Source organism: Coccinella septempunctata, chromosome 5 (genome assembly GCF_907165205.1).
Source record: "Coccinella septempunctata chromosome 5, icCocSept1.1, whole genome shotgun sequence".
Lineage (NCBI taxonomy): Eukaryota > Metazoa > Arthropoda > Insecta > Coleoptera > Coccinellidae > Coccinella > Coccinella septempunctata.
The window spans coordinates 23,927,661-23,944,218 of NC_058193.1; the positions used below are offsets into that span (position 1 = coordinate 23,927,661).

General features: G+C 33.1%; 1 protein-coding gene across 1 annotated transcript in view; it reads right to left on the minus strand.

Annotated features, from left to right (window-relative positions):
- The window catches only part of LOC123314253, a 91,561-nt gene that overhangs the window by 61,825 nt on the left and 13,178 nt on the right, over positions 1-16,558 (minus strand). Inside the window, exon 2 of the mRNA XM_044899412.1 lies at positions 644-701. The gene's annotated coding sequence lies outside the window, so the exon portion shown is untranslated. The remainder of the gene's footprint in view (positions 1-643; positions 702-16,558) is intronic.

Below are 16,558 nucleotides of genomic sequence, written 5' to 3' on the forward strand. Positions count from 1 at the left end.
AACGAACGTCCTTTTTCAATTTTACTGGGATACGAATTGTAGCCAATGGCAAGACTGTTCGAGAAATTTTTTCATGTAGAAATTCATAGAAGTGATAATTTCACCTTGGAAAGTCAATGACATAAATGAATATTTGTTCTTAAATGAAAAAAATTTGTATTCTTTTTTCCGTTGGTCGAATAAAAAAATTTCTAACCTTCCGAGATGACAAATTGATTGAATTGAATTATTATGAAAACCCCATATAAATAAGTGGTTTCTGACGTAAGATATTCATTTTCTCTTTTTGAACTGACCACTAAAACGGTGTAGACCCCTCTTAATATAAACAATATTTTTGTTTCAGTCGATTCTACCTGAATTATAGTGTTATGTAAATACACCACTATACTTAAAATGAAAACTCAGATTTATCAAGAAAAAACTTGATGAATGAACGGTTTTGACAAAAAGTAGGTATGCATGAGAAAGTTCTGATACATCTATAGATTTTGAGTTGTTGTCGAGTTTCTACGTTTTTATGTCTAACTATTAAAATCTGTAGAACAGATCTGAACATTATTGGTTTCCTGATCCCCATTGCAAGATTTGACAAACAACATTTAAATGAAGAAAGTTTCCGCTTATATACTCTTTTACTTACGTTATTCTTAGATGGATCTCCGAACTTAAATCCTCCAATACATCCAACACTGTAGAACCTGAAATGAACATATTACTTACAATATCTACCATATGGATTAATTTTTTAAGAAAAAAATTATGAAATCATGAGACTGAACAAAGATGTTGTAAAAATAATAAGAAATCATTGTAGCTGAAAAAAATTAAGGGTGATGTATTTCCATTTTTGAGTAAAACAATATTCCTTTGTCGTAAAAGACCTGGAAAAGTTTGCATTTGAAGATCAAACTATTGATAGCCAATTCCCAATGGAGAGCAATAGAGTGACCGTTATTCTTGTTTTATGTGATATTGAGAATAAGATATTTGAGAATTTGGAATAAAGAGTGATTCTGAACATTATGGCATCGTCCATTCACTTTTTTTCCCTAGAAAACTGAATAACGTACATTACGAATGTATTGATGATTTTTAAATGGCTTGAATGTGCTAAGCGCCTCCACAAGCTAGAAAAACCATTGTCGTAGTACACAAAATATTATCAATCTATATATTTTCTCCATTAGTTTTGTAATCATTTATTTCTATGATTCGTCTCTTTGAATTTCACTCGGAATTTCACCTCAGAACGTAAACTTTGACAAAGTTATTATTTATTTTTCGGATGCCCGGCACAAAAATTTATCATTGCAAATAAAAAAACAGAAAACTGGGTAGCTTATAGCTGACCCACCTTCATCCGTTGATAAATTGATTGCATAATGAACGGGTCAATCCATATTGATTGAACTGGTTTGAAGATGATCTCAGGAGCTGTTCGAACTTGAAATGGGCCAGATGATCATCCAAACTTGAGGAATGTGAAAGTGTGTGCAATACATAAAAGTTATTTTTATCCTTCCCGTAAGTTGGTCAGTTTTTGAGCGTTGAAGTTCCGGAGAAGATGATAGCCGCTCCGGGTTTAATTGAAATGTGGTTTTATTAGGCACTTCTGAATGTTTAGTTCACTAATTGGATGTGAGAAAGTCCGTCAATTTTTTATGTGAGCCTTAATCTCTTCTCTCACTGTAACAGTTTATTCTTGTATTCGTTCAAGAAGAGAAGCAATCGGATTTGTCGATACTTCATCTGAGAAATTATAAAAAGATAATCATAAATTTCAAAATCTGACAATCGGCTTTTAATAAACAGAACTACATTCTTCATCTGAATTATGAGCATTTTCTCCTAAACCGAGAATGCATCCCAACTAATTAGGTCAGCTCTGATAGTAGGTACCTCCAATCATCCTCAAGCTATAAATTTTGGAGATTGTATTCATAGAAACCTTGCCGCATTTAATCTATCGAGGTCAGTTCGTATACGGGTATCGATAAACCAAAACATTTCCAGAGAATATTTCGCCAAATTGATTAAGCACCAATGGTTGAGTTGTATGGACATTTGACAGTATTTGATTCGTCTTAATTTCTTCTTGAATTAATCTTTCATTTTGAATTTCTGGGTTTTATGCAAATTCTTTTAAAAGTATACCATAAAAATTTCCCTACGCAGCAAATGAAGTCGCTGGACAGTCGAAAATTTGCCCAAGTTTGACTAGCTATATATCGTCGGGTGTAACTTCAACATAACTAATCTAAGGTGATGTTTGATTTTCAACCAGCATTATCCTTTGTCCATTGGATGTATGCCAATGGCTCAGGGTTTGTTTTTTCAATCCCTTATAATTGTACATCAGGGTGTGGATGTAGAGCAGCCAGGAATTTTGACGAATAATTTGTGAATAGTAGAAGGCATTCAATGTTTTTTTTTTATTCTGGTTGTTTGTTTCTTCCATATGTATCATGTTTTAGAACGAGTAGATATTGTATGTTTTTACTGGTTAAGATTAAAGATCCCCTTTTTTAGCATGTTGAGTGGTAGTTTTTCTTTATACGTTTCATACATCTGAACCACGATGTACATCTATTATTGAATGTTCACACTTTGTGGAATATACTGTGTCCACATTCTACTCTCAAGAGTCTTAATCTCTTATAATAGAATTAAGTATATTTTCCACTAATCTTCAATTCGAACGCCTCTGAATGAACTAGAGGGCGAGCGGTAGAATACAAAATACTGAGAACAGCTCTGGTGGGGAGACAAATTAGACCTTATAAATAAGGTCACAGAGTAACGATACCCTCCTTAAATCTACAATCTACAACAAAAAAATGATGAAAAAAGAATTTTAACAAAAGAGTTCACGACAATATAAAAGCGAATCTAAACCAGCTTAAACATCGAACAACCAATATCAATGAAGGCATCAATACCAGCACAATGTTTGAGTCATGACAGTTACACTACAACAAAAACTAGGGACAATGCTAATCAATGTACCTACATCGCCCAAAAAACGAAAAAGTTCCCACGACACCTAGGCCTTGTAAAGTAGAAGAATCTTATGAAGCCAGAAACATTTTCTATACAGAGTGTACTTAAGGGTGAGGCATTTTTTTAACAGAAGGTGGAACTGATCAATAAAAAGTGTTTCACCAAAAATCACCTAAACAAAAAATGACTGCAAAAATCTCAATACGACCCTAGATCATTTGTTATCCGAATTATGGCAAAGCAATGAGAAAAAGATTATCTCGTGATGACTGACTCAACCATATCGTTTAGTTTAGGATATTGGCCCGTTCGATTTTTACGTATGAATGAAAGTTGACTCTGTAGTATCTTTAACGATTTTATGAAATGGCTCATTTCGATACCAACTGACAGAAAAATACTTATTACAGTGTAAAAAAAAATGAAATATGAGTTCAAAATCTCACCAACGAAATTCGTCTGAATTATTCACAATTTTTTTCACAATGGTCATCACAATCTTCTTCTTATTCGAACCCTCCATTAATCGTCATAAAAATTAGATGAAATAGTACTTTGTCAACATAAGCACATTAATTCAATAAATTGAACACTGTTCTCACCCCAAGTCGCACAATACAAGCATTTTTTCAAGTGACCTGATGCAACTAATCAAATAGGTTCCAGCCGTATGTTTATGTTTTGTTTAGTTTTTCCGATTACAGAGTTACCTTCTACAGTCCCGTACTCGAAATTTAATAAAATTTTGTCGAATTCTAGGGGTTGTAGCTCAGCCATCTTGAATATTTCACAAAGAAAACTTCTACCTGTCAAAAAAAACCTCACCTTTGAAAACGCCTTGTATAGCTTTGTCCCACTTATTTGCAGTGGATTTATGGCTATATGTTGACCTAATAATTAACAGACGTGCTAAGAATATGCATGAATTACCTTTGCTGAAGCACCTGAACCTGAATCATCAAGTCAGAAGTATCCATCTTGTTCATGAAACTTTATTTTTGTTAAATCCAAGTAAGCACCTCTTGTCTTTTGTTCTCCCAATCAAGGAGCACCCTGTATTTGATTGAGTATTAAATTTCTACCCTAAAACCGAGCCCATGAGGTGGTAGGAGGCGCAGGTGGCCGATTCTGATAATCACCTTAGGAAATGGCCAATTTATACTTTTCTCATGTACACAATACTCATCATGATCCTCACGAATTTATCCTAACATCTTCACGACTTAAACTTCCGTTATCGCAGAATAAAATAGAGGTCGAGTCATTGTAGATCCGAAGAGACAAAAAGTCAATGATTATAATAATACACAACAGAACAGCAAGCACTTCCTTCGTAACGAATGGAACTATAACGGAATCCAGACCATTGTTTCGACCACTTTTCAAGTCACAAGGTCGAAAGATCTCTACCTGATTATCATTTTTCATCCATGAATCTCGATATTCCTCGTGTTCACCAGGTTAGGTGGATGCCGTTTAGTGTTCCTGGTAAAGATTAAATTGGAGTGATATGACCCAGATCGATGGAATTGTGAAATCTGAGATATGTTTGATGGTTTTTTTTACGATTTTCCGTTTACTTTCATCGAAGTACTCAGATGTTGAGCATTGATAAACTTTATTTTTTATTTCGTAGAATCGGATGCTGAATTTATCCGGAAAGTTTTCTATCAAGTGGTGTTGAATCTTAGCCAGAATCATAGGACCGTATTGAATCTATCAAATGCATTTTTTGCCAGGACTTTTTTTCCTATACCAGTTCTTCGTCCAAGCGAAGAGCTCTATTTTGTAGATGAAATAGTCTAAAGTATACAGGGTGACTCATTTAAAAGTGTCCACCCTCAATAACTCAACAACGAATCAGAATTTCTGAAAACTCTCAAACAGGTCGATTTTTGATGACAGGAGGATATGATCTGGGATACAAAGCTTGTTTCTACTAGTAATCCCCTGGAAAGGGTTGCAAACCACATCAGGAATTTGAGTAGGGGAAAGTGTGTAGTTTTGTAGCAAAAATTAATGCATGGGTTCGAATTTGTATGAATCTGCAGTTTGTGTTCTTATAAGTGAATATTCACAAAGTTGCAGGTTATTTTTTATAGAATTTTGGTACTGATAAGACTAAATCAAACAGAGATGATATGATGAAATGATATATGTTATCAGATTCCGTATGAATATTCGAGTAGCTGTTGAATTCTGCTTGCCCAACGGCTTTCAGATCCTGCGATTTGTACAAAAATTGGAGGGAGAAAATGTTTCACTAGGGTAGTAGCCCATATTTTTAGGTTGAAAAATATCAAAAATTCCTAAAATGAAGAAGTTCTTTGAATATTCTTCAGTGTCTAGTAACCTAGTTCCTCATTGTTTGAAATACTTCCCATAATGATGATTTTATCGATGAATTTCTCTATGAGAATGCTTAAAATTATTGTCTGCAACTAACTGTCCGAAGAAGATAAATACAAAAAACACTGAAGATGGTTTATACAATAAATGAATGAAATAAGGAACAAAATGAAGAAAATTAATACTGTGATAAACGTACACAATACAAGAAATCACATAAATTAAGCAATACGAATGATAACAATATATCAAAAACTTTCATTTTTTCGTCTCATTTATTTCACGAATATCCAGATAAGTTTTTGAAAATGTATCAATTTCACAGAGTTGAATTTATTTAATATTTCATGTTTGACAGGGTTTCAAGGTTATTGCTGTTTGCAGGATACAGTAATTGTAACTTATTTCTTCCTGATTCATTAAAATACACGGATATCTATTAACTCGTCTAGTAATGTAAAAATACGTTTTCGAAACCTGACTAACAGTTGTTGATTCAATTATGTTGTAGGTCTCTGTTCAGCTTTGTTTACCTATCATGACCAGCAAATAAACCTTCAGTCTAATACATTCGCAATCAGTTTCTATTGTATTTTCACCCCAGCATAAGAAAAGCACGTGTTCAGCTAGGAACGTTATAACGGACAACCAACCCTCGATCAAATTACCTATGGAGAGCATCAGGTTCCTTCATTGACGGTTGTTAGATCCGTTGATTTCTCAATCTTTCCCAGCACAATATCAGAATAAATTACACAGGCCAACGAAAGTTTAAAAAAATGGTACCGAAAAGTGTTTTTGAATGAGAAAATAGAAATTTCCTACTCAAAAATTGAAACCTGGGAACTTTGATTCACTGAATATATACCAAGTTAAAGAAACTCGCATTGTAGAAAGAACATCAATAACCCAAACACTAAGGTATAATAAGGAAATGAAGCCCAATAGGTCCTACAATATAGAAACACAAGATCATAGCAATATTCTTTACCCAATATCTTTCGTACCTGCAGATTTTTGAGTTTTATTCGAAATTTTCGCATTCCATGAAAGAAATTAACAACCTGAGTAGATGTTGATGAATTCGGAACTCTTAATAACACAATTTTGAATCGAAGATTCAATTCAATTTCCTCATAATGAAAGTTGTTTATTAAACATTATTATTCCAATCACTATTGAAAATTATTTTCGATATTCTGGACCTGATGGACGAACTATCGTTCTTCTAGCAATTTGAGCAAAAAAAACACATTTTTCATCAAAATCAAAACCAGAACTGCCACCTATTCAGGTAATGGAACTTGTCCATCGCTGGTCCCCAAGAAAAAATTGTTTTCCTAATGTTTCCAAGAAGGAAAGATGAAGAATTTCTAATGGTACCAAACCTTCGTCCCCTACTCTTTTGCAGACTCCGTATTGGTACTTTACCCTTTGGGTTTCAGTTCTATTTGACCGGTGTTTTTTCAATACTGAGAAAAAATAATCGATGTTGCGTAAAACTCCGATATCATCTGTTAACTTTACATATCCGTTCGTGAATGATGGAATGTACTATCCTTCATTCGTCTGCATTATATCTTGAAGGACCTATGCGTTCAGATTATTTCAGATTGTATCTAGATAAATGTCTGTGAAGTATTAAATAGTGCGAAACCGGTAAGCAAAATCCAGCCGAGTCCCTTGTTATGATAAAACAAGTGATAAATCATATTCTCAGACCAGGACTTAATAGTCAGACCTGTTGCTTAGCTGAGTTTATAGTGGCTGTCTTTGTAATCCGATACGTTTATACGGTTGATTTACGGTAATATGGTGCTAAAATGGAAAAAAATCAAGTAGTGGTCTTCTAAGGATATCTTGAGCTTTTTAAAACACAGTGCAATTTAACGCGTTGTCAGGTTACTAATAATTTCCATTCATTTTACACTTCTTTGAGATAAACTCGATGTGGAGCCTACCCATCCATGTACCATATTTGGTGTTATCTACCTAGAGCATTTATAACTTTTTTCGACAGTACTCATTTGCCACATATATCTGAAATTGTTCGTCTTTTTGTCCAAAAATTAAGAGAGAAAACCAAATCTTATTGATTTCAAATAGTGCGTGGTCAAATGCATCAAATGGTATCTCAACACTACAGACTACAGATACTTAACAAACGATGAATGCGATATATCTATACAAATCCCTGGTTCGAAAAATCAGACACAATCAAAAAAGAGAACGACAAAAAACAATTTACAACAAAAATCCAACACATCTTCATTAAACCAAGAAATGAAATATATTTGGTACAATACACAATACACCTCATTGACCCAGTATAATTTCTTGTGTTTCTAATAAGTTGAACCCTCTTCGTGCTGATATGGTTGATGCTCTAACGGCTAATACTTTCAAAAATCATCCGGACTAATTTTTCCACGCGTGATATTCATAAGTACACAAAGGGAGGAAGAAAATAGAAATAACTATACTATTAGGATCAAAATTGACCCTAAATTTTAGGGTTATGTCACTGCGTATAAAATTAAGAAATGAATTACCTGATTTTCACAAGAAAGAGTTATTCAAAAACTACGCGTGTTTCTCTTAAACGATAGCATCTTCAGGTGGGGAAAGGTAAACTGCTCAGTTTATTTTTACCTGAAGATGCTATTGTTACGTTTTGTGGTTAAAGAACTCATCCTAGGATGAGGTGATTGAGTTTTCAATTTGATTATGAATTTTTATCGAGTACCCACATCAATTACATAATTACTGTGTAACTGTTTTTCTTCCTCCACATATCTCAATTCTCATTTTCCATATTAAAGTTTCGAACTTATTGAACACCTATTTGAAGTCCCTATACGCAAAAACCTTTTTTTTTCATACCCTCTACCAATTTCAAATAAGGATATAGAACTGAAACCCAAATCGTTTTTTTTTTTCATACACTTTTCTGTAATTTGTCACCATCGTGTTATTTCTCTCCATTCAAACCGAACATGTGAATCATTCGTAGATTAAAATCATTGAAGGTCAGTGCAAATGGAATTATGACATTGCCATTAAGCTGCATTAATACAACCGCAGCATATTATATTGATGTTCAATAATTATTCAAATGAGGCTCTATTGTCTAGAACATAAAACAACAAGTCTAAAAATCTCAAAATTGAACATGACTGTTGTCTCGAACGACTGATTATTCAATCACGTTACTTGTTTTCAACATCACTAAAAAAAAATATGAAGCACAATGCTTCACAACATTATTCAACCAATTAATCCTTTAGATTTTACACAGATTGAACCTATATGAAGAAATTATATAGTATGTCTCAATCGTCTCAATATTCATTATAAGAATGAAAATATTAATAGATATATCAACTGTTTTTAGGTTGACATTGAAATTTCACTATTTTCGAGGTTCATTCTGAAGTTCAATTTAAGTTCAAAATTTCACGACAAAAATCCATGTTGAAAATGTAATATAAAGAATAAGGTTGTACTCATGGATTATTTTATTTAAGATCAGCTCGACATGTTTCGCCTCATCGGCATCATCAGGAATTTTATCACAAACTACATAAAATTGTCAAACATGAAAGATAGACAAGCCTCAATTCTACCTCAATTCTAACTAAAATATTGAGTATCGGCGAATGGCTTTGGACATAATCTTTCTACATAAAGAACATAGATAATATCCATCACAAAAAAATTTTTGACGACATTTCGAAAACCCAAGTACCTTCATGAAATACTTTGTACATTCAAATATCACTTGATATAAGTACCTACTCAATATAAGTACTGGTTATTTGAAAATTCACCTTCATACATTGGACGAAAAACGTCAAGTCTATCTTTTTATGATTACAAATTTATTAATTCAACTTTTCAAATACCGAGATATAAAAGTCAACTTTTCGATTCGAACTGAAACATGCTGTTCCAGTTTCATGACAGCTTGAATACTGAAATATAAATATAAGTTGACCTTATTCTAATGGCCATTAATAACGTTCGATTGTTTCATCATCTAAAGGCACCTTCAAATTCAAGAACATTTGATATTTATGTATAGGGTGTCTCAACAAAACGCCATGACCATTACTGACACAAATGGGCGTTGCCGGATTGTAAAAATGACGTAGAATGTTCACAAGAGCACTTCTGAAATCAGAATTTTCGTAATCGAATACAGACAAAATGCAATATGTTAAAATTCGAAAAAAATATATTTCGAGATATTTGAGTTATAAGGATTTTTATGACATATATTTTGAAATTTAGGAAAATACCCCATTGACAAAAAGTCATATTTTTCAGCTGGAGCAAATCATTGAAATTTATTAAAAACTTCCTTTTTTTTTCAAACAGAACATGAAAATACGTGGACGATCATACTCACATTGAAAATGATTTGTGACGGGACAAATGTTGTTGAATAAAAATGAAGTTATAGTCAAAAACCCCCATTTTATGCGAAAATTAATTAGTCTTTAGTGTTTTCACCAATAAACCTATGTATTCAAGGAAGCAGTAAAATGACCTTAAACAGCTTATCCCATTGCATTGAACTCTTGAAAATGATGATGCTGTCTTAAATGTTAGATCATATGAATTACCATTATATTTCAAATTTGAACATGAGAAAGCTGAAAGCATATGAAAGGATAATCACGTGAAATTAAAGGCTGATCACAACATGAATCAAGTTTTTACTTGCTGAATATTGTTTGATTGGCATCTAAATTATTAAAGTATTATGCTAGGCGTATTAATTATCCAGAAATAGATAGTCAAGATGCTTGTCTAATTTGAATATTATTCTAACATCGAGTAAACAATAATGACAACCCTGTTAGATTAAAGATATAATCAAAAGGATGAATTCAGAAATGGTGAAAAATTTCAACTTGGTAATAATTTCAATCATTGTAATAATAAACAATGAAATTATCACTTAAATGTGACAAATTATGGAAATATTGGAAATAAATCAATGACATGGTTCGGAATTGAACTATTGGAAAGGTAATGTACCTATAGGAGTCTCGAAAGTTTGTTCGTGTTTCTTTAGATGTAACTAACGATAGCATAAAACAAGTCTGTTCGAATTTTTTTTCTTCTTCTTTTGTAGATTTATTCCCGGTAACGGGATACAGCAATGAATGAATGAATGAAAACATCTTCGTGTCGAGTCCATGAGTAATTTGTAGCGTGTCTCGTGAATGAAGAATTCGTGGTCTGCAGTGACTGACTAACCAGTTCTCTCATGGTTAGATAAAGAATGAGAAGATTATAATTACAACTTTCCTCCCACGGGCTAAGTTTCTTGCTTTCGAAATATTTTTTCAACCTTGGTAACTTATCGATTGAATTTCGCTCATGCCACAACGAAGAATTAATAGATTTTAGAAATTTCATTGCTTCACTTCTATAACTAACATAGTGTACGGTAAGACAATGATAATTATAAAAAACGGTGATTAATTTGAAGAAATGAAATGCATTATTCGATAACACAATATGTGAATCTAAAATAGTGCAATATATTATCATGAAACCTTTCTGCATTGTAGAAAAATATGATAGAACTCAGTTTGATTGGTTACAAAGAAGAATGACTAAGCAAAAGACAAAAAATCATATGCACACAAAGAAATAAAATGGAAAAAAATTGATAGCTAAATTCCCAAGACATCTAACAGAATTATAACAATAATATTTACCTACATCAAAATTTTTCGATTGGATTTTCTTCGCAAATATTCTTGAACAGAGGCCTATATGATCTTAAAATTGTAAAGTGTCAATACTGAAAGTTCCCATCTTCAGATCCAAACTGGTTGAGGACGATGCTGCATTTTTTTGTTCACAAGGACATCCAGAAACCCAATTAGGAAAGTTATGTTTTATGTTGATTAACCGTATCATTGGGATGCAAATGAGTTCAATGCTTTCGGAATGATTGTTTCCTTCCAATTTGTATAACGAAACCACCTGATGGTACTGTCAGAAATGCGATACCTATATCGGGTGTGATTGAGTTTTATTTTTTCATGTTTTGAAATAAATTGAATCGTTTATATCTCTAAGCAGTACATATGCAAGAAATCTGGGCAAAGCAAATGTAACGAATAATAGGTATATTAGTTTTTTTTACGAAAAAGTCTGTACTATTTTCAAATTTGCCATTATGTAGTAATATAAGACTGTCTGATGTTTTGACCGAAAATGTACAGGGTGTTTTTGAGAAGATCATCAAGTTGGACAATAATCGAAACTCGAGATTTTCAAATTAAAACCTATATTTCTTATTATTTCAGTCAATTCTACTTAATGAATAAAGAGGATAACCTATATAAACCCTATACTCACAATGAAAACTTTCAAATGGAGGGAGTAAAATTTCAAATGGAGATAAATTTTATATCCCTTTGTTAAAATAATTCAGGTTCAGAGGTTACAAACTGCCTCTCCGTGGTCAGGGAATAGTTTTTTTTAAATCTATTCGAATTCGAGATATCACATTTCTCTCTCAACTTGTTCGTCATAATCATAGACTAAACCCAATGGGGTTATGTCTATGGTCATAATGCTATTAGATATTTCTCTTAATATTGCATCCAAGAGTATTAGTTCCAGTGAAATGCAATCGCATTTTGGAGATGCTGCATCATAATACATCAGTTTTGCACGTTTTTGCTCTCGCAGACGTAAGATACTTTCAACACACACCTACCTACTTGGAAATTATGATTCAAGTGTAGCCACTATAATCTTGAGTAGTTGAGTCAACAGTCAACAACTTTACATGAGGTAAATATGTTCTATAACAATGCTAATGCAAGCTTTTGTTGAGTAATAGGATTATGCTTCCATTCTATTCCAAGTGTGAACACAATGGAACCGACCAAGAATTGAACTAATTGTATGGTTATGGTTAACCAAAGATGCTGTGCATGATGAAAGGTTTTTAATGTTTTTTGGTGAACTCATGAAAGGAGGTAATCAGCAGCCGTTATATCTAACTAGATGCGTATCTGAAACCGAGTAATTATTATCAGATGGGGTTTGGAATAAACGCCATTTTGGCTGTCAAAATGACACATTGATTATTATGATAATTTTTGACAGTTCTAACAGCCATTCCAACTTCATGAGGAACAATTTCACCCAATCATGTCAACATGCTGTTAGCGAATTGGCAAAAAATGGAGTAGAAAAAAAAAACAATTGCTGAAAATTATTGGTCATATCAATGAAAATTCTATAAAATAATACTTAAGTCTGGATAGAGAACACCACACCAAAATTCATAAATTATGCGTGATTATACTTAGTCCTTCTATAGCAGAGAACAGCAACGAATCTAATGTGATGTTAAATTTTAATAATTGTACTTTCACTAACTGTACTTTCAATGAAGAAATAAATGTTTCGTTGTGTTGAGTTTTTAAAGTCTTTGTCGACAAATTTTCCGCTGAATACTCCTCGGACATTGACAAATGCCTCATAATTTTATGACAAATTTCTCAAACTCGTTGCTTGGTACAAGGAAAGAAAAGATTGTCATATAATTATTTCCTCTATTATCATTGTCCTAGATATATTACCTATACTACTGATATTGGACCATTTTAAATAGGTACTCCAAATTTCATATTGTAGCTTGGAACCTGGAGCTTAAAAATTTAATTATAACCTCTGCTGAAGCTATTTTTAAAAGAGTCATTAGAAGATAGCACGTCCTCTGTATATCCCAAGGACTAAAAAACGGTTTAACATTATTTTTCCTGTATAATCGAGAGTCCGATTCAGGAACAATCTAAAATTCTATAAGTGTGAGATTCATCCACCCGAGGCAAGTCTGATCACTGATGTGGTAATGGGCTGTATCTTGAGATCTCGATTTTTGCACGAACTCTCTGGATTTTACACAACCACTTCACGATCTATCCCACGGTAGGCTTTTCGACCGTTGAATATCTCATGCGGATCTGAAATCTGATCCTTTTGAAAACTGATAGTGATAAAGTGATGAAATATCTACGTGTATAGTTTGTCATTTTTTTTCGGAGTGCGTAGATATTGAATCATTTTTCCGAATACGCAATTGACATGTTTTAAAAAAGTTCTTGGACAAAAAAGTATCATTATAGTGATATTAAGTCTGGAATAAAATTACTACCTATTTCTTTCAAGCAATAACTGAAAATAAACCTTCTGATCAATTTTTCGTTAACCTCATTTTCTGGCAATAAAATAGTCTTTTTCTTCAGCCCCTTAGTCGGAAAACGATGCAACTTCAGTTTTTCAAATGAAAACCTATACCATGTGTGGCCTCGTTTGAAAGCTCACAGAAATGAAAGTCCACAATAATCTTCGTTTTTCTGTGGTTTCCAGAAAAAACACAAGAGTGTCTTGACAAAATTTAATTAATATAAGGAAAAACCAAAGATTATGGTGGAATTTTCCGTGAGCTTTCCAACGAACCTACCCTTGATATATTTCCATTATAAAAACGGAAGTTTGATAGGGTTGCGGCTAAGGGGTTGGGGAGAAATATTCGCTTTTATTTCTTTTAACAAAAATCAAGTACCATAGTAACTCAATTGAAATGTTTCAGCGTATTGAATTAATTTATTAGTTGAGAAACTATTAATTTCATTTTTCAAGGCACTCTTTGTTGCTTGTTGTAAAGAGTGTTCAAAATTGATGATACCTGAACTACAACTTTTTCAACCCAACGAGATAGGGTAAAATGCATGACACATTACGGTCGTCATTTTTCGAAAAACTAATAATGCCATCAACTGCATTCCTCTATCTTCTTTTGTTTGTTTTGGTTTTGTTTGCTTCTTATCGCCATTTTTTTCCTGTTTTAGAAATATATCATACATCGCCCTCAGTCTTTCTAAGTCATTTCAAACTACTGTTTTCTTGCGAAAAAACACAACTTTATGTTATAGCTCAGCAAATAAACCTGTTAGCAAAATCATTGTACGCCACTAGAATGCTATAAAAAATGTCTATGTAAAGTTTTATTTCAACATCCTAGCTAAAACAGAAATGGAGATAATGACCAAAATTGAAATCTCCCAAAATTCAATTTTGGCCTTTATATCGAAAACAAAAGAAGATAGTGGAATGAAGTTGATGGCATTATAAGTTTCTCGAAAAAAGACGAACGTAATGTGTCATTCATTTTCCTTTATCTCGTTAGGTTAAAAAGTTGTAGTTCAGGTATCACCCAGTTGGCCCACCCTGTACACCGTGAAAAAATTGACGCTCATATGACCGGTGCCAACAAAATCACACACGACATGTTTTGTACTCTAACCTCAATCTTACTCCAAATTGCAAAATTTCAAAGGACAATAAAGAATATCACTAAAATATTTATAAAAAAAAAGCGACGAACGAAAATACTTTCCTACTATAATCTTATATTTTTCTTTTATAGCTGGAATCATAACCTAACCTTCAGATAGAGTCATCTGTGACATTTTCAAACGTCTTTTTGTCGAGTTTGAGTCAAATCAGGGGTTTGTCTCCTTTATCCATAATACCTATCTTTGTATAGGGTTCGCATTTTATGTGGAGTATTGATATATTATTATATTGCACAATATTCCATCTGACCGATATTACCCACTGTAAACTTTAAATTTTAAACTTCTATTTTTAAATATTTGGTGATAAATTCCACCTGTAGATACCCATACAGAGGAGAATTTATGAGGTTTTCGAACTGTTATAAATTCCCGTTCAAGGTGCGGTGGCCAAATGGGTACAATCTCAACCCTATGTAGATCATTTGCCTCACAAATAGACTTGCTTCATTATGCAGCTTCAGTTTATAGGTCCTGTGAAAACGATGATGTAAAACCAGTTGTGTTTATGCACAGCTTGAATTTTAAAGCCGAGTGCACGTGAGAGTTGTTCGTTTCGAAAAACAATCGGAGAGTGAAATTATTACCGAGGTGTAGTCGAATATGCCGGTATTTAAATTTTTCCTCTTCTTTCTCAGCGAACCAGAACCGCAGTTTTACGACTTTCTTACATGAGGATACCCGAAGAAGCCAAACAGCATTGTTTTTGAGATAACCATAATCCCATTCTTCCTAAACTGAAAGAGATATTAACGGAATTCCGCTTAAATTTTGGAATTTTAAAAATTGAATTTCTTTTTCACTATTTTCATCTTCGGGTTGATTTTTTTTAAATCTACAACTGATGTAACGTCAACCTTTAGCCAAAGAAGATAATCAACATTAACTATCCTCAAGCTACTGCATATTGTGTGTCAATAATTCAATTTTCTTCCAAAGCAAAAATAAATATATTTAAAAACTGATCTCTTTTTATTATCCATGCAAATAACTAAATTTGGTATTGCTCTCAACCAGTTTAATAAACGTCAATTTTTATGTTCGTCACATATTTTCGACTTCATGTTTTCCGAAGTGATTCGGCATTGTGATTAAATACGTAATTACTGAGACTAGTGCGTAGAACGGACAACATAGCGCTGATTTAAAAACCAAAAATGTTTTGACAAGCGTCCTAACCCTACATTTTTGTACTATATAGAGAGGAATGTGTCAAATTTCCATGGTCAGTGCTGAAATGAAAGTGAATGGAGTATACACGAACATTTTTCACTCAGAATCAGTATAGATGGATAAATGTCTGTTCGCACTGCACTCAATATCACTTTGGCAATAAACTTCACACCCGAGTGAAAGATCCAAAAATGACAATTCCTTCAAAAGACATAAGAAACATTCGAATTCGATATGACAGTCTACACTGTTTGCTGCAACTGATTGAAGAATGTAGTTCACGATATCCCTTCTGAATTGAAATGAGCAATTTCACTGATACAATCTAGATCATTTCGTAATTACTGAGACTTGTGCGTAGAACGGACAACATAGCGCTGATTTAAAACCCAAAAATGTTTTGACAAGCGTCCTAACCCCACATTTTCGTACTATATAGAGAGGAATGTGTCAAATTTCCATGGCCAACCGAGTGCTAAAATGAAAGTGAATGGAGTATACACGAACATTTTTCACTCAGAATCAGTAAAGATGGATAAATGTCTGTTCGCACTGCACTCAATATCACTTTGGCAATAAACTTCACACCCGAATGAAAGATCCAAAAATGACAATTCCTTCAAAAGACATAA